The following is a 22,965-nucleotide window of genomic DNA, read 5'->3' as shown; positions in this document are numbered from 1 at the left end:
AGAGAAGATAAGCTGGGAGAGAGAGAGAGAGAGAGAGAGAGAGAGAGAGAGAGAGAGAGAGAGGGAGAGAGAGAGAGAGAGGGAGGGAGAGAGAGAGAGAGAGAGAGAGAGAGAGAGAGGGAGGGAGAGAGAGAGAGGGAGAGAGAGAGAGAGAGAAGGCAAGGAAGGAAAGAGAGGAGGAGGAAAAGAAAGGAAAAGGGAAAAAAAGAAGAAAGAAAGGGAAAAAAGGAAAGGAGGAAAAGCAGACAAGCACTGTTTGCATTCAAATCCTAGCTGTGTTCCTTAATGCCTGTCTGACTTCTGTTTGGTGCACCTGCCATGTGACACTGTCCATAGACATCTTTTAGGGGCTTCTAGGGAGGACAGTGTGCAAATTCATGCCACCGAACCTATTCTACTCTTAGATCTTTTAAGCTTCTCAGGATCTCTCTTCTGAAAAAGGAATGAATCCCCCTCCAGCCATTAAAGATGGCCCAGAATAGATCAAATCTAAAGGTGTACTTCTGGCCCACAATAGTACAAACCAACATGTCCATGCCCAGTAATAACAAAGGAGATGCCCAGAATGGCTGCACCCTCAAAGAAGTGTTACTAGTATTGTCATCTGTCCTTCATTATTAAAGAGGACCAATGACATCATAGGGTTAGGTCTTGACTTGCACATCGATTAGATGTAAGTGAGCCAATGTCATTGAAGTCCAGTGGCAAGACAAAGATCAAGATGACTGGTGATGACCTAGGATGCAATGGATAACCATGGCATCTTTGATGTCTATCCAAGCTCCACAATACCCATTTCAATTGCCTTTGTGGCAGCTGGAACAAATTATTCTCATCTTCTCGTTCTGCTAGGGAAATTTTTCACATGGCTGTGGCAGACATCTCCCTAATTCACTGACAGGTTTGAGGCCTCTTGATTTTCCTCAACCTGGTTACACCCAGCTACTGAGACAGTTTTACCAGAGTGTGGCCACGACACATGCTATAGCTTCCTGGAGCCACAGGTAAAATTGGGTGAATGAGGTGGACACTAAAGGTAGATGGGCAGCCCTGAAAAGGGCTCAGCAAGCCCTGTCACTAGAGCTGCTGGTCCTCCTTGAACAGCCCACATAGCCCTTACTGCTTATATCCAATAGCTGTTCCTTAGGCCTCTCAACGGGTTGCCAATGGGCATTTCCAAGTCTTTCTAAGGAAGAAACCCAGAAAATCCCAAAGAAAGCCTCTTTTCCCTATTAGCTTGCTGCATCAACCTGAGAAATCACTTTATTCTCCTAATGTTCTATTCTCTATTCTCCCTAATCCTCCACAGAACAGACAGAAAATTCCTGGGGACAGCCCTGGGAGAAGGAGGGGCATAAATAATTCACATAGGCACTGTTGCATCTATCTTCTTGAAAATCAATAATATCATCCTTTAAAGTTTCCAAGTGAATGGTGAAGGTCGTTAGCAGTCCAGGGGAAGGGCTTAATAGACAACCACTTCAGTATTTGGGAGGAAAGGACCTAACCAGAAGGATGAAGAGAGAGGATGCCTCACAGTCAGACCTCTCAACATGGAGGATTTCTACTCATTAACTTCCTTCCCAGAAGAATCTCAAGGTTCATTCCTCCTGTAGACCAAGGCCCCAGAGGACAGGCTGATACCTGCTTTATGTAATATGGACTGCTTGGCATTGCTGACACAAATATCAAAGGCATACCAAAGCAAAGACATCTTCAATAAAAAAGCTAGGCTTTCTTCCTGGAATCTGTAAGTAATATTTGCAGATTTGGGGGCCTGGAGGAAGAATTTTCACACCCTCCTTTTTTTGGCACATATATTTTTGTTGATTTTCCAGCCCTCAAAGGGCCCAGTAGGAGGTTTGTGGTAGAAAGGGGTCAGTACCGAGGTCAATGTGTCTGAGAGCATGGGTCCATATGCACAGACTGGTGATATCTCATCCAAAAATATGACACAGCAAAGATTACTCAAACATCCACTATGCATTCCATATTGGGATGAGCCCTGGGATGTATCAAACAGTCCATGATACCATACCTCCTCTGGAGTGGGTTTTAGTCAAATGTGCTGGAAAAAGTATGTATACGAATAAGCATGTTTCAAGCCTTATAGGGTTGGAGCAAAGGGTGCACAGACAAGATACTCTAGGAAAATATTTCTGGGACAGCATTGACTCCTGGGAAGATAAGGGAAGCCTTCATGGAGAAGATGAAATATGGGCTGGATCCTGAAGGAAAGTAGGGATTTCTGAAGAAGGACATGGGCAGATGCTATCTTCTAGGTAAATATGGGAATACTTACTGGTAGGAGATGAGCTGGAGGTCAGCAAATGGCTAATTCACTTTTAGCTTAATATGGAGGGATGGATTGTTGAGGGCTTCAAAGGCCAAACCAAGGAGCTGATATTTTACCCTATATTTATATTTTACCAGTGAAGCTTCACAGATATGTAAGTGATGTACTGAACATTATGAAAGTGAGTGCAGCAGTGCTGTGATAGCTATATAGGAGAAAGGAGAGACTGGGTACCAGAGAACAAATTATCAGACTGTTGTAATAGTCTAGCCACAGGAAATCAGGCCTGAACTGCTACAGAAGGGGGTAAATATAAGAGACTACTTTCATGAACATGGAGATCTACTTGTAAATGGAGAAATGCCAGGGCTATACTCTTGGCAGGGAACTGGGGGAGGGCGGGTAAGGGAAGCATCACATCCTTTCCCCCCTACATTAGCAGAGAAAACAAAGTGGATTATAACTTCATGTCAGAGGTGGTGCCTCTGGTACCAAGGGAGGGGGTGTTGCTCAAAGCTGGACCTTTTACCTTTGTATTCACAGGAATACTTGTTCCATTTACATTCATGCTGCCATGACAAACTTGACCTATCAAAAGAAAGGCCATCACTTTGTCCCAGTAGGTTACTTTCTATTAGTTTTACTAAGCTGAAACTAACAGGAACCTTCTTCCAATGAATGCAACTATAGATGTCCAAAAAATATATCAATATGCCAATCACACTTCCCACCACGAAGGTGAGAGGGGATCCAAACCCACCCTACCTCTATCTGACAACTAGCTCTTTTTCACACAGTGATGCTCAGAATCTTGGGGAAACTGAGGCCACACTGCTCTCAATATAATGCTTAAGATACACATCCTAGTGTATTTATTCCCCATCATTCCATCAATTTAGCAAATCTAGGATTATTAGAGTGTGGCTTAGTATAGCTTTTTATTTACTAGTATTCCTGGAAAATAAAGAATACTTCCACTAATTGCATCTTTTCATTCCACAAATCCACTCTCTGTCGCCTATCTGGGATACTTGTTGGCTTCCCATTTGTCTTTCCTTTGCTTTCCTTTATTTCCTGTTACATAAAAATGTTTGACATTACCAATTCACCAAGGCCCCTTGTTGACAACAGTTGTCTGAGTCTCCAAAGTGCAGCACAGGCAGGTGGGAGCAGGCTGCATCATTGCTGAGTGCTATGGGCCCAACAGGAAGCTTGGTAGAGACAGTCAACTTGGGAAAAGCATTAGAAGAAATTAGCTGTTCTTAACACAAATCTCTGAGTATGTGTGAAAAGGGGCTGAAAGCATACATGCCGGGGCCCATGGCTCTGTAGGTGGTAATGAGGCTGTACAGAGACAGAATGGGGTTTATTAGAAACCATGCTCATTAGTCAGCAAACTCAGGTTATGCATACCCATTATGTGCCCACACAGCATATGGAAACATAGAGAAAGGGAAGGGGTGAAAGGTGTATTTCCTTAGGCCCTTAAGAGAGGGAACACCTGTCTGGATTGACGTCATTTGGACATTAAAGTGTCCAATTGTTTCTTTACTGTAGAATGTAATTGCCTTGAGTTTAAGGGTTTTTATTTCAGTAATTGGCTCCTCAGCACCAAGGACAGAGCCTTACAAGTAGCCAGTCAGTCAATAAAAATTAAATGCCCACTATGTGCCAGGTACTGTGTTAAGCACTGGAGATACAAAGAAAGGCAAAAGACTCCTTGTTCTCAAGGAGCTCACAGGCTAATAGGGGAGACAACATGTGAGAACTTTGTGCAAACACGCCATGGATAGGATAAATTAAAGATAATTAACAGAGGTAAAGGACTAGAACCTAGGAGAAGGGCAAGGAAAAGCTTTCCTTAGAAGAAGGGGCTTTAGTCAAGAATTGAGGGAAGCCAGGAGGCAGAAAAGAGGAAAAAAGGATTCTGAGCAAGGAGAGCAGCCAGTGAAAATGGCTACAGTCAGGAGACAGAGTGTCTTCTGTGAGAAACAGAAAGGAAGTTGATGTCACTGTACTGCAGAGAGCATGTGTGGATGTTAATGTATCAGAAAACTGCCAAGATGTGGGGTACAGGTTTTGAAGAGCTTTGAATGCCAGACAGAGTATATTGTATTTGATCCCGAACCCAATGGGAACCATGGGAATTTATTGGGTAGGGAGGTGACATGATTAAATCTGTGCTTTAGGAAAATCACTTAGATGACTGAATAGAAGATAGACTGGAGTGGGGAAAGATTTGAGGCAGGAAGACCCTATTACACAAGTCCAGGAGTGAGATGATGGAGGTCTACACCAAGTTTGGGGCAGTGTCAGAGGTGAGGATAGAAGTAGGTATATTCAAGAAATGCTGCAAAGAGGAAATTGACTGGCCTTGGCACTAGTTCAGATATGGGTGGTGGTGAGAGATAGAGAAGAGTTTGGGGTGACACCTAGGTCATAAGCCTGGATGACTGAGAAGATGGTGGTATCCTAGACAGTAATGAGGAAGTCAGGAAGAGAGGAGAATTGGCAGGGGATGAGTTCAGTTTTAGACATGTTGAGTTTAATGTGTCTCTGGGACATCAGTTTGAAGCATTGGAATTGTGAGGTTGGAGATCAGCAGAGAGGTTAGAACTGGATAAGTACATTTTAAAATCATAAACATAGAGACGGTAATTGAATCCAGATGAGCTGATGAGATCACCAAGTGAAATAACGTACAGGAGGAAGAGAAGAGGGCCTAAAGTAGAACCCGAAATAACACCCCTAGGTAGCAAGTAGGAATGGTATGAAGATACAATAAAAGAAACTTAGGAGTAGTCAGATAGATAAGAATCAAGTCTAGTGTTCTCCTAGAAAACTAGAGACAAGTGAGTATCAAGGAGAAAAGGAAGATCAATCATGTTAAAGGATTCAGAGAGGTCTAGGAAAATGAGGATTGAGAAAAGGTCAAAAGGTTAAAAGCTTTAACAATTAAGAGATCATTGGCAACTCAGGAGAGAACATTTTCAGCTGGATGATGAGGCCAGATACCAGACTGTAGAGCTGAGAAGAGAGTGAGGGAAAAGACAATGGTTACCTCTATCACATATACACTTCTCAAGGAGTTTAGTAACAAAAGGGAGAATAAATACGGGACAGCAGCTAGAAGGGATGGATGAATCAGGTGAGAGGGATTTTTGTCTCTCTTTTTTTAAAGGATTTAGGAGATACGGGTATGTTCATAGGCAGTCATTAATAGATATGGAGAGACTGAAAAATAAGTGGGGATGATAGAGAGGTCAATCTCTTGCAGAAGATGGGATGAAATAGGATAATTTTCCTCATAGAGAGAGGTTTGCCTTGGGAAGAAGGGTCATCTCATTATGTGAAAAAAGAGTGAAGCTGGTAACAGCGGCAGAAGGCATATGGGAAATGTGAGTTAAAGAGGAGGGGGTAAAAAGAAGAGAGCTCTAGGTGAAAGTCCTTAACTTTTTTCCAGTAAAATATGAGTCTAGGTTCCCAGCTGAGAAGAGGAAGAAAGGGAAGGGGAGCTACTGGAGCTGGGAGGAGATCTGAAAAGATGTTGAGAAGCTGCTGTGGTAACTGGAATAATAAGTCAGTTATATGGGGTATAATGAATTGCCTTGTAGAACTGAGAACCCAGTGAAGATTATAAACATATGTTAGTGGTATGTCTGGTCAGGACAGTTTAGTTATTTTCTCCAGACTGATTTGGTAGTGGGTGAGTAGCAGCAAAGGAGGTAGATGGTGGCAGCAACTCAGGGCTGAAGCTCAGAACAGAAAGTTCAGTGTGAGAGCACAAAGAAACAGGATGCAAATGTAGAGCTGAACTAGCTCCCTAAGGGATGAAGAAGCAGAAGGAAGGTGAATGTAGTCAGTAGGTTTAGGTATTGGAAATCATGATGAGGAAAAAGAGCAGGGTTTGGGATGTTAAGGAAGAAGATGGGGTAAAATTACAACAGCTTGTGATCAGGAAAGTGGATTCCATAGTGCACAAATGTGGAAGTGAAACATTTGTAGGTGCTAAAGCACCTAATGATTACATACTTACTATGTGCAAGGCCATGTGCTAAGTGTTGGGGATAAAATTAAAAAACAAAACAAAACAAGAAAGCCCCTGTCCTAAAGGAGCTTACGATGTAAAAGGCAAGATAATACACAAAAGGAAAATAGGGAAGGAGACCATGGGGTACCGGTGTAGGAACATCTTACTTTGTGGAGTTGAAACAAAGCAGAGCAGCAAATGCAAAGCGCAGTGATCTAAGAGTCCTTTTTCTGCCTCTGGATATTCGTGAATACTAACGATATATTTTAGAGAAGAGAATTTAGAATCAATAACAAGAAAACCTTCCCTAGAAGAATAAAAGCCACCTCAAAGTAGAATAAGCTCCTTATGGATGTACTGGTTTCTTCTTCATTGGTGCTTTGCAAGTAAAGACAGAATGACTCATGTTGACTAATAGGAGTGCGGAGTCTTGGACTCCAAAATCTTTCAATACTGGTTTTATGGATGGCCTCGTTCACAGCCACTCATTGACTATGTTTTGAAGATAAGATTTGAACCCACGTCTTCTTCACTAGCAATCCAGGGCTTTTTCTTCAGTACACTGTGCAGCTTTTCAAGTAGGCTGCCAATTATTTCTTCTGAAGCTCTGCTAAACCTCAAGAAGATTGCTTCATAGGCTATTGACAGCACTCTAATGTGTGCAAAAAATCCCTCTTGCAGGGGTACAAACAATCATTTAAGCACACAGTACCAATTATGGGCCATTACTACCTGCTGCTGAGTGAGCGTCAATGCAATTGATCACTAACTGCTATCTCACACCTGCTGAGCTAGAGCCAAAGACACACCAGGATACCACCATGATACCATCCACCGCAAGAACCATGTTCCACCTGAAAGGCTCAAGAAACTATCTTGCCGAATAAAAAATAGCATTAAGATCACCCTGTGACTGTCAGCAGATGCCTTGAATCTAAGCCCTGCATTTTGCCCAGCCTCAGGACAACATTAAACAGTGCTGTCTCATTCATGCTGGTCCTCATTTTAAAGCAGAGTTCACAAGGGAACAGTCCAAACGCAAACAGAAATGTAGACGTACCCAAATGTGTGTACATACATACATACACATATATCTTAAAGTCTCCCTTAATTTTTTTTCCCTAAAATTTTATTCAGGTCTTTATTTCTTAACTATGTTTAGTTAGATTGATCTAGGGCTCATAGAGGTAAATTGAGGTCTCCTACTATTAGTGTTTCACTCCTTTTTTTCTTAAATGATTTAGCTTTTCCTTAAAGTATTTACAATTTATGTCATTAAGTTATTTGGTTAATCACTGAAAAAAAATTTCTTGTCTATGTTGTCTTTTAGCAAAATGTGTTTTCCATCCTTATTTTTAGTTAAATTTATTTTTACTATGGTCTTTTCTGAAATGAAAATGGATTCTCTGTGTCTTGCAGAATAGATTTTGTTCCAGCCCCTTAGCGTAACTCAGCTTTAATGTTTCCCATGGTTTTTCTTCTTGTAAAGAGATACCTAGGGTACCACCACAGGCCACAGAGTTAGGAGTTAGGATGACTTTGGTTCAAATCTAGACTCAGATATTAACAGATACTAACTAACCCTAAATGCTCTGTGACTCTGGGTAAGTGAATTAACCTCTGTTTTCCTCATCTATAAAATGCGGATATTAATAGCATCCTACCTCCAGGGTGTGAGGTAAGGTTTATGAAGTGTTTTGAAAATTTTAAAGCAGTATTTAAATATTAGTTGTTAAACATGATGATGGAGTAGAAGAAAACAACACTCAGCATGATCTTAACACTTAAAAAAAAAAAACCTGAGTGAGTGAAAGTGAAAGATTCTGGACCTAAAAGCCTCGTATGCCTCGGGGGAAGAAACCCCCTCAGGAATTAAATTAAAAGAATTGGATGCTACAGCATGTATCTGTGGGGAAAGACATTTTAATGTGAAAGGAAAAAAAAGCCTTCAAGTAAGCCAAGTAAATTCGTGAAAAGAAAATTAAGAGTAAAAAAGGCACCCCAAAGACATGAAAAACCAATTGTGTAATGCTAAAAGAAGCACAAAAATTCACTGCAGAAAAAAAGTCTTTAAGAAGCAGAACTGGCCAAATACAAAAAGAGGCACAACATCTTACTGAAGAAAATAATTCCTTAAAAATTAAAACTGGGCAAGTGAAAGCTAGCGACTCTACGATAGATGAAGAAACAATAAAACAAACTTAAAAGAATGAAAAAATAAAATGTGAAATATTTCATCAGAAAAGCAAGTGACCTAGAGAGTAGATCAAAGAGTGACAAGCACTAATTGCACTATGTGAAATCCATGATCAAAAAAAGAATCTAGACATCATATTTCAAGAAATTATCAAGGAAAACTGCCCAATATCTAAGATTCCATAATGTAAAAGAGAAATTGAAAGAATCTACTAGTCACCTCTGGAAAAAGATGCCAAAAATTCAATCTCTCAGAAATATTATAGTCAAATTTCATAGCTCCTGGGTCCAGGAAAAAATCCTTCAAGCATCCAGGGGAAAAAATCCAAATATCATGGGACCATTATCAGGATGACATAAGATTTAGCAGCCTTGTAGTACAGGGCTTGGAATGTGACATTCTGGAAAGCAAAGGAGCTAAGATTATAACCAAGAGTCATCTGCCCAGTAAAAAAGTGCAATCCTTCTAGGGGGAAATGAATATTTAATAAAATAGAGGACTTCCAAGTATTCCTTATAAAGAGATCAGAACTGAATAGAAAGTTTGATATTTATAAAGAGATAAACATGAAAGAGTAACCATAAGGAACTCACTAAAGTAAAACTGCTTACATTTGTATATGGGAAGATGATACACATAACTCCTAAGAACTTTCTCAATATTAGGGAAGTTAAAAGGAGTTTACATAGACAGAGGGCATGGATATTCATCAATTATGTTGAAATGATCTCCAAAAATGGTGGTGGGAGAAAGGGCATGCACTTGGAGGGAGGGGAAGGAAAAAGATAGATAGAATAGGGAAATTTTCCTAACAAAAATAGATTGCAAGCAAGAGCTTTTATAATAGAGGGGAAAATAGGGATGGCAGTAGCAGGCAGTAGTTGAACCTCACTCTCATCTGAATTTTTCAAAAAGGGAAGAATATATTTATTTACACACACAGAGTTGTGTATTGTAATGTAACTTAGCCAATAAGGAAATAAGAGGGGAAAGGGATAAGAGAAAGGAGGATGAAAAAGAGGAGAGAGGATTATGGGAGGCAGTGGTTAGAAGCAAAATAGGCTTTTGAGGAGGGACAGGATAAAAAGACAGAGATAAATAGTGGAAGATAATGTGATGGAGGGAAATATATAGTTAGGAGTCATAAATGTGAATAGAATGAGCTCACCCATAAAGTGGAAGCAGATAGCAGAATAGGTTAGGCACAGGATTCCAACAATACGGTTTTTCATGACATACACTTGAAACAGAAAGACATCAACACAGATTAAAAATAAAGGGCTGGAACAGAGTCTATTATGCTTCAGATGAAGTAAAAAGATAAAGGTAGCAATCATGATTTCAACTGAAGTAAGAACAAAAATAGATCAAAATGAAAGAGATAATCAAGGAAACTACAATATGCTAAAAGGTATGATAGAAAATAAAGTTATATAAAATTACAGCAAGTTTCCCTAATAAAGACCTCCTCTCTCAAATATATGAGTATGAAACTGAGTCAATTTTATAAAAATATAAAATCCATTCCCTAATTGATAAATGGTCAAAGGATATGAACAGGAGTTCAGAAGAAGAAAATGAGTTATCTACAGTGATATGAAAAAAAAGCTCTAAATCACCATTGACCAGAGAAGGGCAAATTAAGCAACTCTGAGGTACCACCTCACACTTGTCAGAAATGACAAATGCTGGAGGGGATGAGGGAAAATAGGTATACTGATGAATTGTTGGTGGAGCTGTGAACTGGTGAAATCATTCTGGAAAACAATTTGGAACTATGCCTAAAGTTCTGAAAACTGTGCATACCTTTAGAACTAGCCATGCTATTCAGGTCCAAAGACATCAAAAAAAAGGAAAACCAAAGGATGTATAGGTACAAAAATATTTATAGTAGCCATTTTTGTGGTGGTGAAGAATTGGAATTCAAAGGGATGCTAATCAATTGGAGAATGGCAAATGGTTGTGGCATATGATTGTGAAGGAATACTATTGTGCTATGGGAAATGATGAGGGAGGTGGTTTCTGAAAAACATGGCAAGACCTATATAAACTGATTCAAAGTAAAGTAAGAAGAATCAGGAGATTATTGCACATGGTAATAGTAATGTCATAATGATGATCAATTGTAAAAGATTCGGCTACTCTGATTAATTTAATGATCTAAGATAGTTTCAAAGGGATTTTTAAAAATGATTTGAGTAGGTTTATTTTCTTTTTTCCAGTTTTTAATATGTTTCAAGTTTTGAGTTCTAAATTCTATCCCTCCATCCCATCCTCTCCTCCCATATTAGTTGTTTTGTGCAATAAGACTCAAATAAAAGAAAAAAAATGAAAGAGGGAACAATAGCATACATCAGTCTATATTCAATCAATATCTGTTCTTCCTCAGGAGGCAGATAGTATGCTTCATCCTTACTCCTTCGGTATTGTCTTGGATCATTGCATTGCTGAGAATAGCTAAGTCGTTTACAATTTGTCACCAAATAACATTGTTGTCATTGTGTATGCTTTTCTCCTGGTTCTCACTTCAGTATACATCAGTACATGTAAGTCCAGGTTTTTATGAAACCATCCTGCTTGTCATATCTTACAGCACAAAAATATTCCATTATAAACATGTGCCTCAGCTTGTTTAGCAATTGCCCAAATGATGGGTATCTCTCTGATTTCCAATCCTTAGCCACCACAAAAAGATCTAGTATAAATATTTCCAAGGGGCTTTTGATGGTCTCCAGCCCAAAAAGCATTGCTGGAAGAGCTAAAGGAGGATTTTAAAAACCAAATTAGGGAGCTAAAAGAAAATACGGAAAAAAATCCACTGATGAAATCAGGTCCCTAAAGAACAAGATTGGCGAAATGGCTATGGAGATTCAGAATCTAAAGAGAGAAAATGACACCCTGAGAGGTAAAATCAACCAATTGGAAAAGGAGAATCAAAAGCAAAATGAAAACACTAACTCATTAAAAATTACAGTTGAGCAAGTGGAAGCTAATGAATCTATGAGGCACCAAGAAGCAGTTAAGCAAAACGTTAAGAATGAAAAAATAGAAAAAAATGTGAAATACCTGATTGGCAAAACAACTGACCTGGAAAATAGATACAGGAGAGACAATTTAAGAGTTATTGGTCTACCAGAAATCCACGATGAAAAAAGGAGCCTTGACAATATCTTCGAAGAAATTATCACAGACAACTGCCCAGAGGTCCTAGAACCTGAGGGCAAAATAGTCATTGAAAGAATTCACCGATAACCCCCTGAAAGAGACCCCAAACTGAAAACAGCAAGAAATATTGTAGCCAAATTTCAGAACTATAAACTCAAGGAGAAAATAGTGCAAGCAGCCAAAAGAAGAAATTCACATATCATGGAACTACAGTCAGGATCACACGGGATCTCTCAGCTTCCACATTAAAAGACAGGAGAAATTGGAATATGATATTCCGAAGGGCAAAGGAGCTGGGACTACAACCAAGGATCAACTACCCAGCAAAACTAAGCATAATTTTTCAGGCAAGGAGATGGGCATTCAATGAAATAAGGGAATTCCAGACCTTCCTGATGAAAAGGTCAGAACTCAATGGAAAATTTGATCTCCAAATACAAAACTCAAGAGAGACATGAAAAGGTAACCAGGGGTAAAAACCCCATAAACCTTATCAACCAATAAGGGCAGGTTGTCTGCATCTTTATGTGGGATTATATCATCTTATGTATGTTTTGTATATATATATATATATATATATATATATATATATATATATATATATATATGTGTGTGTGTGTGTGTGTGTGTGTGTGTGTGTGTGTGTGTATGTATATATATATATATATATGTATATATATATACATATATATGTCAGTCTTGAGAATGGTACAGCTATTATGACAGTTGAAAGGGATATACATAGGTTGTGAATGCCTGTATAAATTAACTGATGTAAAGATAAAAAATATAAGTAAGAGATATAGAGGGAGGGCTATGAAAGAAGAGGTAAGGAGGTAGTAGAAAAGGGTAAATTACACCAAATGAAGTGGCCCAAAAACATATTATAGTAGAGGGAAAGAAGGGAGGGAGAAGAACAGTATTTGAGCTTTACTGTCATCTGATCTAGTTCAAGAAGGGAATAACATAGCCCGATAAGTTTAGAAATCTAACTTGTCCTACGGGAAGTAGGAGGGGAAGGGGGGAAAAAGGGAGGGGGGTTGTCAGAAGGGAGAGGAGAAGTAGCAAGTGGGAAATGGTAAGATAAGGGAGGGGAATAAAGAGGGAGGGTAAACTGAGGAAGGTGGTGGTCAAAAGCAAAATTTTGTTGAGGAGGAGAAGGGGAAAGGGAGAAATAAAAGCATAAACAGGGGGAACTGGGATGGAGAAAAAGACACAGATAGAAATCATAACTCTGAACGTGAAGGGGATGAATGCTCTCACAAAACAGAAGTGGATAGCAGAATGGATTACAAACCATAATCCTACAATATGTTGTTTACAAGAAACGCATTTGAAACAGGGAGATACACATAGGGTAAAGGTAAAAGGCTGGAGTAAAATATACTGTGCCTCAGCTAAAGTAAAAAAAGCAGGTGTAGCAATCCTAATCTCAGACAAAGCAAAAGTAAAGATAGATTTAATTAAAAGAGATAAGGAAGGACATTATATCCTGCTAAAAGGCACCATAAACAATGAAGCAATATCATTGATTAACATATATGCACCAAGTGGTAAGGCATACAAATTCTTAGAGGAGAGGTTAAGGGAGTTACAGGAAGAAATAGACAGCAAAACTGTAATATTGGGAAACCTCAACCTCCCCCTTTCTGAACTTGATAAATCTAACCTCAAAATAAATAAGAAAAAAGTTAAGGAGGTAAACAGAATTTTAGAAAAGGCAGATATGATAGACCTCTGGAGAAAACTGAATGGGGATAAAAAGAAATATACTTTCTTCTCAGTGGTACATGGCACACACTCAAAAATTGACCATGTACTAGGGCATAAAAAGCTCACAATCCAGTGCAGTAAGGCAGAAGTAGTCGAAGCATCCTTTTCAGATCATGATGCAATAAGAATCATTTTTAATAAAGAACCATGGAAAAATAAGCTAAAAACTAATTGGAAACTAAATAATTTAATTCTAAAGAATGAGTGGGCCAAAGAACAAATCAGAGAAACCATTAATAATTTCATTCAAGAGAATGACAATAATGAAACAACATACCAAAACTTATGGGATGCAGCAAAAGCAGTTCTTAGGGGAAGTTTTATATCCCTAAATGCCTACATGAATAAAATAGGGAAAGAGGAGATCAATGATCTGGGCATACAGCTGAAAAAGCTAGAAAAAGAGCAAATTGAAAACCCCCAATTAAATACCAAATTAGAAATAATGAAAATCAAAGGTGAGATGAATAAAACTGAAACCAAGAAAACTATTGAATTGATAAATAAAACAAACAGCTGGTTTTATGAAAAAAACAATAAAATTGATAAACCTTTGGCCAATTTGATTTAAAAAAAGAAAGAAGAAAATCAAATTACCAGTATAAAAAATGAAAAGGGTGAGGTCACCTCTAGTGAAGAGGAAATCAAAACAATAAGTAGGAATTATTTTGCCCAACTGTATGCTCATAAATTTGACAACCTTAGAGATTTGGATGAATATCTACAAAAACATAAACTTCCCAGACAAACAGAGAAGGAAGTGAAATTTCTTAATAACCCCATATCAGAAAAAGAAATTGAGCATGCCATCAATGAACTTGCTAGGAAAAAATCTGCAGGGGCAGATGGTTTTACATGTGAATTCTATCAAACATTTAAAGAACAACTAATTCCAATACTTTGTAGACTATTTGGGAAAATAGGTGAAGAAGGAGTCCTACCAAATTCTTTTTATGACACAAATATGGTACTAATACCCAAACCAGGTAGAGTCAAAACAGAGAAAGAAAATTATAGACCAATTTCTCTAATGAATATTGATTCAAAAATTTTAAATAAAATATTAGCAAAAAGATTGCAGCAACTCATCACGAGAATAATCCACTATGACCAGGTAGGATTTATTCCAGCAATGCAAGGCTGGTTCAATATTAGGAAAACTATTAGCATAATTGACCATATCAACAACAAAACTAGCAGAAACCATATGATCATCTCAATAGATGCAGAAAAAGCCTTTGACAAAGTACAACACCCATTCCTATTAAAAACACTAGAAAGCATAGTAATAAATGGAACCTTCCTTAAAATTATAAATAGCATCTACCTAAAACCATCGACAAGCATTATTTGTAATGGAGATAAACTAGATGCATTCCCAATAAGATCAGGGGTGAAACAAGGATGTCCATTATCACCTCTATTATTCAATTTGGTACTAGAAACATTAGCTGTAGCAAAGAGAGAAGAAAAAGAAATTGAAGGAATTAGAATAGGAAAAGAAGAAACTAAATTATCACTTTTTGCAGATGATATGATGATATATTTAGATAATCCTAGTGAATCAAGTAAAAAACTACTTGAAATAATAAACAACTTTAGCAAAGTTGCAGGATATAAAATAAACCCACATAAATCCTCAGCATTCCTATACATTACTGACAAAGCCCAACAGCAAGAGATAGAAAGAGAAATTCCAATCAAAGTTACTGTAGACACTATAAAATATGTGGGAGTCTATTTGCCAAGACAAACCCAGGGCCTATATGTACATAACTATGACACACTTTTCATGCAAATAAAGTCAGATCTAAATAAATGGAATAATATCAGTTACTCATGGTTAGGCCAAGCTAATATAATAAAAATGACAATTTTACCTAAATTAATCTATCTATTCAGTGCCATACCAATTGAACTACCAAAAAACTATTTTACTGAGCTGGACAAAATAATAACAAAATTCATCTGGAAAAACAAGAGGTCTAGAATATCTAGGGTACTAATGAAAAGAAATGCTAGAGAAGGTGGCCTAGCCATACCAGATATTAAGCTGTACTACAGAGCAGCAGTCATCAAAACTACCTGGTACTGGCTAAGAAACAGGGGTGTGGATCAGTGGAATAGGATAGGGACACAAAATGGAGAAGTCAACAACTATAGCAATCTACTCTTTGATAAACCCAAAGAGGCCAGCTTCTGGGCTAATAATTCACTATTTCACCAAAACTGTTGGGAATATTGGAAAATGGTAGGACAGAAACTGGGCATAGACCAATATCTTACACCATATACCAAAATAAAGTCAAAATGGGTTCATGATTTAGGAGTAAAGGGTGATACTATAAGTAATTTGGGAGAGCAAGTAATAGTTTACTTATCAGATTTATGGAAAAGGAAAGAATTCATGACCCAACAAGAGATAGAGAGCATTACAAAAATCAAAATGGATAATTTTGATTATGTTAAATTGAAAGGTTTTTGTACAAAAAAAGCCAATGTAACAAAAATTAGGAGGGAAGCAGAAAATTGGGAGAAAATCTTTGCAACTAGTATCTCTGATAAAGGCCTCATTTCTAAAATATACAGGGGAGTGAGCCAAATACATAGGAATACAAGCCATTCCCCAGTTGAGAAATGGGCAAAGGATATGAACAGGCAGTTTGCAGAGAAAGATATTAAAGCTATCTATAGGCATATGAAAAAATGCTCTGGATCACTACTGATTAGAGAAATGCAAATAAAAACAACTCTTAGATACCACATCTCTCCTGTCAGGTTGGCTAAAATACCAAAGCAGGAGGATGACAAATGCTGGAGAGGATGTGGGAAAATTGGAACATTGTTACATTGCTGGTGGAGTTGTGAGATGATCCAGCCATTTTGAAGAGTAATTTGGAACTATGCCCAAAGGGCCATAGGAATGTTCATACCCTTTGACCCAGCAATACCACTTCTAGGGTTGTATCCCAAAGAAATCACACAAGCGGGAAAAGGACCCATATGTACAAGGATATTTATAGCGGTTCTCTTTGTGGTAGCCAAGAATTGGAAATCAAAGGGATGCCCATCAATTGGGGAATGGCTGAACAAGCTGTGGTATATGAAGGTAATGGAATACTATTGTGCCATAAGAAATGGGGATGATACGGACTTCGTAACAACCTGGAAAAACCTACACGACATAATGCTGAGTGAGCGGAGCAGAGCCAGGAGAACGTTGTACACAACCACAGATATATGGATTCCATGAGGACCAACCCTGACAGACTTCGCTCTTCTTACCAAAAAAGGAGGAACAAAGTATATGAATATAAACTACTTTTAGAATTTTATTGGCTAATACGTATTACAACTTTCATTAAATAAATGGATATTTACAAAATATGAAATATTAAATTACAGAAAAAGAATTAGAGAATTTAAACAATTCATTTTCAAAGTTAGAATTGTCCAAGCTATAAATCAATTTCCACATAAACAAGCTCCAGGATCAGATAAATTCACAAATGATCTTGCTCAAATATTCAATGAACTTTTAATTATAATATTACAGAAATCGTTTTATTTTTTTATTTTTTTGAGAGTTTTTATTTTTAGTTGACAACACTCAGTTCTACATAGTTTTGAGTTCCAGGTTTTCTTCCCCCCCTTCCCCCTTCCCTCCCGAAGACGGCATGGAATCTGATATATCTTCTATGTACAACACACTAGTCAAGTTGTGAAAAAGAATCATGACCAGTGGAATGAATCACGAGAAAGAGGAAAGAGAACCAAAAAAAAAAAAAAAAAACAACCAAAAACAAAAACAAAAGAGAAAAAAAGGGGAAAAAAAAGGCAAGCATAAAGTGTACCTCAATCTGCATTCACACTCCATATTTCTCTCTCTGGACGTAGATAGCATTCTCCATCCTGAGTCCTTTGGAGTTGTCCCTGCACCTTGTGTTGCTGAGAAGAGCACAGTCTATCAGAGTTAGTTGTCACAGAATCCATATACCTGTGGTTGTGTATAATGTTTTCCTGGCTCTGCTCTGCTCACTCAGCATTATATCGTGTAGGTTTGTCCAGGTTGTTATGAAGTTCACATCAACCCCATTTCTTATAGCACAATAGTATTCCATTACCTTCATACACCACAACTTGTTCAGCCATTTCCCAATTGATGGGCATCGCTTGATTTCCAGGTCTTTGCTACTACAAAAAGAGCCACTATGAATATTTTTGTACACATGGGTTCTTTTCCTACTTTTGTGACCTTTTTGGGATACAACCCTAGAAATGGAATTGTTGGATCAAAGGGTATGAACATTTTTATAGCCCTTTGGGCATAGTTCCAAATTACTCTCTAGAATGGCTGGATCAGTTCACAACTCCATCAGCAATGCAATAATGTTCCAATTTTCCCACATCCTCTCCAGCATTTATCATTTTCCTTTTTTGTCATTTTAGCCAATCTGACAGGAGAGATGTGGCACCTAAGTGTTGTTTTGATTTGGATTTCCCTAATCAGTAGTGATTTAGAGCATTTTTTCATATGACTATAGATATCTTTAATTTCTTCCTCTGAAAACAGCCTGTTCATATCCTTTAACCATTTCTTAATTGGGGAATGACTTGTATTCTTATAAATTTGGCTCAGTTTCCTGTATATTTTAGAGATGAGGCCTTTATCAGAGATACTGGTTTTAAATGTTTTCTCCCAATTTTCTGCTTCCCTCCTAATCTTTGTTGGATTCGTTTTTTTTTAAAATACAAAAACATTTCAATTTAGCATAATCAAAATTATCCATTTTTCATTTTGTAATGCTCTCTGTCTCTTCTTCTGTCGTGAATTCTTTTCCATAAATCTGATAGGTAAACTATTCCTTGCTTTCCCAAATTACTTATAGTATCAGCCTTTACTCCTAGATCATGAACCCATTTTGACTTTATTCTGGTATATGGTGTAAGATATTGGTCTATGCCCAGTTTCTGCCCTACCCTTTTCCAATTTTCCGAGCAGTTTTTGTGAAATGGTGAACTCTTAGCCCAGAAGCTGGATTCTTTGGGTTTATCAAAGAGTAAATTGCCATAGTCATTGACTTCTCCATCTTGTGTACCTATTCTATTCCACTGATCCATGACTCTGTTTCTTAGCCAGTACCTGGTAGTTTTGATGACTGCTGCTTTATAGTACAGTTTAATATCTGGTATGGCTAGGACACCTTCCCTAGCATTTCTTTTCATTCATATGCTAGATGTTCTAGACCTCTTCTTCTTCCAGATTAATAGTTTTATTATTTTATCCAGCTCTGTAAGATAATTCTTTGGTAGTTTGATTGTTATGGCACTGAATAGATAGATTAATTTAGGTAAAATTGTCATTTTTATTATATTAGCTCAGCCTAACCATGAGCAACTGATATTTTTCCATTTATTTAGGTCTGACTTGATTAACATGAAAAGTGTTTCATAATTATGTTCAGATAGGCCCTGGGTTTGTCTTTACAGATAGACTCCCAAACATTTTATAGTGTCTACAGTAACTTTGAATGGAATTTCTCTTTCTATCTCTTGCTGTTGGGCTTTGTTAGTAATGTATAGGAATGCTGAGGATTTATGTGGGTTTATTTTATATCCTGCAACTTTGCGAAAGTTGTTTATTATTTCAAGTAGTTTTTTACTTGGCTCTCTAGTATTCTCTCAAAATCATTTTTAAAAATGGTAAAAGCAGCAATCCAACTAAATTCTATCTCTAACACAAATACTGTCTTAATATATAAACCAAGGAGACTTAAAACAAAAAAAAAGAAATTATAGACTAATATTGCTACTGAACATAAATGCAAATAATCAAACATATCACATAGATATAGATAGATAAACATATCACAACACCCAAGCTGGATTTATACTAAGTATGTAGAGTTGGTTGAATGGGAAAACTATAAAGTTAACTAACAATATTAATAATAAACTCAGCAAAAAACATATAATTATATCCATGAGTGCAAAAAAGGCTTTTTGATGAACTATAATGCTCATTTTGGTAAAAAAAAACAACTCAAAAAACTAATCCATTTATTCAATGTCATAACAACCAAACTGTCAAATAACACTTTATAGAAATAGAAAACCAGTAATGAAATTTTCAAGGAACAGCAGCAGCAGCAGCAGCAGCAACAACAAAGACCAGGAATCTCAAAAAACTAATACAAAGATATAGAAACAAAGTGAGGACACCAGGGATAGTGAAGAGGGAGAATGGGGCTAGTGTCTGGGCTACCTTCCTAGGTTCTGAGCAGAATCCTGTGGCTCTCTGGATGCTCTGAGCCTGGAGCTGGTAGGCAGTCCTGTATCATGGAAAAAAAAGCCCTTGAGGTTTAGGGTCTAATTTAGCCATCTGGGAGCCAGAAAAGCCCAATACTTTAGAACTGGAAGTGGCAACAGAAAATTGGGTGGAAGTCAAGGAGATACCTGATAAATGGTTATCTTGTTCACACCCAGAATACTTTTTTGCTCTCTGATCACTCTTATTGGGCTTTGCTTACAAGTAAAACTTCAGAGGTGTTTAACTTTCAAACATAAATTGGAAACCTGCATTTCTGAAGGAAGCCATTCCACAGAAGATATAAATAAATAAATCAATGACAAGGAGAGAGTAGCAGCTGCAATGGGGAACCCCAACGTACTGGGAATTATTGGGGTGTCATTGTGACTGATCAGCCATTCTTCTGAAAGTCACCAAATTGTAATCATTTGATAGAATGTCCTTTTTTATTACTCAGACAATTTAAATACATAATAAGAAAAGAAAAAAAAAGCATGTCATGTGCAGATGGTAAGAAAACATACAAGTTTCTGTTCCAAGAAACCCTACATAAGGACTTCTTGTTACGTTGAGAGCTGTCCTGCTTGGCTTTGCTCCCTTGTTTGTTCTTTTTATCCTCTTCCCACCCCCCAAGGCTACAATTAAGCATGCATATATTTATATATAGATAAAGATAAATGGATACATATATACACACATACATATGTACATAAATATGCTTTCCCTAACAAATTTTGACTTCTGATTTTTGTTTTTATGTTTGTCCAGATCTCTTATTTCCCATCCCTCCTAACTCCTCTACTTTAGTTCTCTTTTTAAAATTTTTAATGTAAATTGATTTTCAGTTTTCAACATTCACTTTCGCAAGATTCTCAATTCCAAATTTTCTCCCCATCTCTCTCCTGCCCTCCCACCGCAGGACAGTGTGCATTTTGATTGCCCCTTCCTCCAATCTGCCCTCTGTTCTATTACCCCCACCCCTTTCTCTTATCCCCTTCCCTTTTGTTTTCCTGTAAGGCAAGATAGATTTCTGTACCTCATTGCCTATATATCTCATTTCCCGTTTGCATGTAAAAACAATTTTCTATGTTCATTTTTAAAGCCTTGAGGTTCACATTCTCTCCTTTCCACCCTCCCCATCCACCCTCATTGAGAAAGCAAGCAATTTTATTTGGTTATACATGTGTAGTCATGCAAAACCCTTCCATAACAGTCATCTTGTGAAAAGATTAACTATTTTACCCTCTATCCTGTCCTGCCCTCCATTTATTCTATTCTCTCATTTCACCTGTCCCTCCACAAATGTGTTTGCTTCTGATTCCCCCTTCCCCCAATCTGCCATCCCTTTTATTATCTTCCCTCTCTTATCTCCTACCCTCTGCTTTCCTGTTGGGTAAGATAGATTTCCATACCCAATCGAGTCTGTACGTTATTGCCTCCTTAAGCTAAATCTGATGACAGTAAGGCTCACTTATTCCTTCTCACCTCTTCCCCCTTCTCTTCCATTGTAAAAGTTCTATCTTGCCTCTTTAATGTGAGATGATTTACTACATTCTGCCTCTCCCTTTCTCTTTCTCCCAGTACATTCTTTTCAACACTTAATTTTATTTTTTTGTGTGTCATCCTTTCATATTCAGCTCACCCTGTGCCCAAATATACATACATACATACATACACACACACACACATGCACACACACACATTCCTTCTAACTAACCTAATACTGAGAAAGGTCTCTTGAGTTGTAAATATCATCTTTCCATGTAAGAATGTAAACAGTTCAACTTTAATAAGTCCATTATGGCTTCTCTTTCCTGTTTACCTTTTCCTATTTCTCTTGATTCTTATATTTGAAGGTCAAATTTTCTGTTCAGCTCTGGTCTTTTCAACAAGAATGCTTGGAAGTCCTCTATTTCATTGAAATTCAATTCCCCCCCCCGCCCTTAAATATTATAGTCATTTGTGCTGGCAGGTTTTAATCCTAGCTCCTTTGACCTCTAGAATATCATGTTCCAAGCCCTTTCGTCCCTTAGTGTAGAAAGTGCTGAATCTTGTGTTACCCTGATTGTGTTGCCACAATACTTGAATTATTTCTTTCTGGCCACTTGTAATATTTTCTCCTTGACCTATAAATTCTGGAATTTGGCTGCAATATTCCTAGATTTTCTTTGGGGGTCCCTTTCAGGAGCTGATCAGCAGATTCTTTCCATTTCTATTTTCCCCTCTGGTTTTAGAATATCAAGGCAGTTTTCCTGGATGATTTCTTGAAAGGTGATGTCTAGGCTATTTTTTTGATCATGGCTTTCAGGTAGTCTAATAAGTTTTAAAACATTTCTCCTGGATCTTTTTACCAGATTCATTGTTTGTCCAGTGAGATATTACACGTCTTATATTTTTCATTCTTTTGGTTTTGTTTTAAAATTTTTTGATTCCTCATACAGTAATTAGGTTTCTTTTCCGCCATTCTAATTTTTAAGGAATTATTTTAATCAGCGAGCATTTGGACCACCTTTTTCATTTTGATAGTTAGGTTTTTCAAGGTATTGTTCTCCTCATTGGCTTTTTGGACCTTTTTTTGCCATTTGAGTTAGTCTCTTTTTTATTGATTGTGTTGACTATGTTACCATGTTAATTTTTTTTTGTATTTTAATTTTACATTTTTTTCTTTTTTAAAATTTTTTTTGTTTAACATATTTAGTTTTCAGCATTGATTTTCACAAGAGTTTGAATTACAAATTTTGTCCCCATTTCTACCCTCCCCCCCACTCCAAGATGGCATATATTCTGGTTGCCCTGTTCCCCAGTCAGCCCTCCCTTCTGTCACCCCACTCCCCTCCCATCCCCTTTTCCCTTCCTTTCTTGTAGGGCAAGATAAATTTCTACCCCCCATTGCCTGTGTATCTTATTTTCTAGTTGCATGCAAAAACTTTTTTTTTTTGTTTTCGAACATCTGTTTTTAAAACTTTGAGTTCCAAATTCTCTCCCCTCTTCCCTTCCCACCCACCCTCCCTAAGAAGTCAAGCAATTCAACATAGGCCACATGGGTATCATTATGTATAACCCTTCCACAATGCTCATGTTGTGAAAGACTAACTATATTTTGCTCCTTCCTAACCTATCCCCCTTTATTGAATTATCTCCCTTGACCCTGTCCCTTTTCAGAAGTGTTTGTTTTTGATTACCTCCACCCCTAT

The 22,965-nt window shown here is 37.6% G+C and overlaps 1 pseudogene; it reads left to right on the top strand.

The window, feature by feature from the left end:
- The first annotated feature begins 19,704 nt into the window (after positions 1–19,704).
- Positions 19,705–20,049, top strand: LOC118827898 (annotated as a pseudogene).
- Positions 20,050–22,965: the final 2,916 nt, after the last annotated feature.

Source organism: Trichosurus vulpecula, chromosome 8 (genome assembly GCF_011100635.1).
Source record: "Trichosurus vulpecula isolate mTriVul1 chromosome 8, mTriVul1.pri, whole genome shotgun sequence".
NCBI classification, from domain to species: Eukaryota; Metazoa; Chordata; class Mammalia; order Diprotodontia; family Phalangeridae; genus Trichosurus; species Trichosurus vulpecula.
This window is presented reverse-complemented; position numbering and strand designations above follow the sequence as displayed.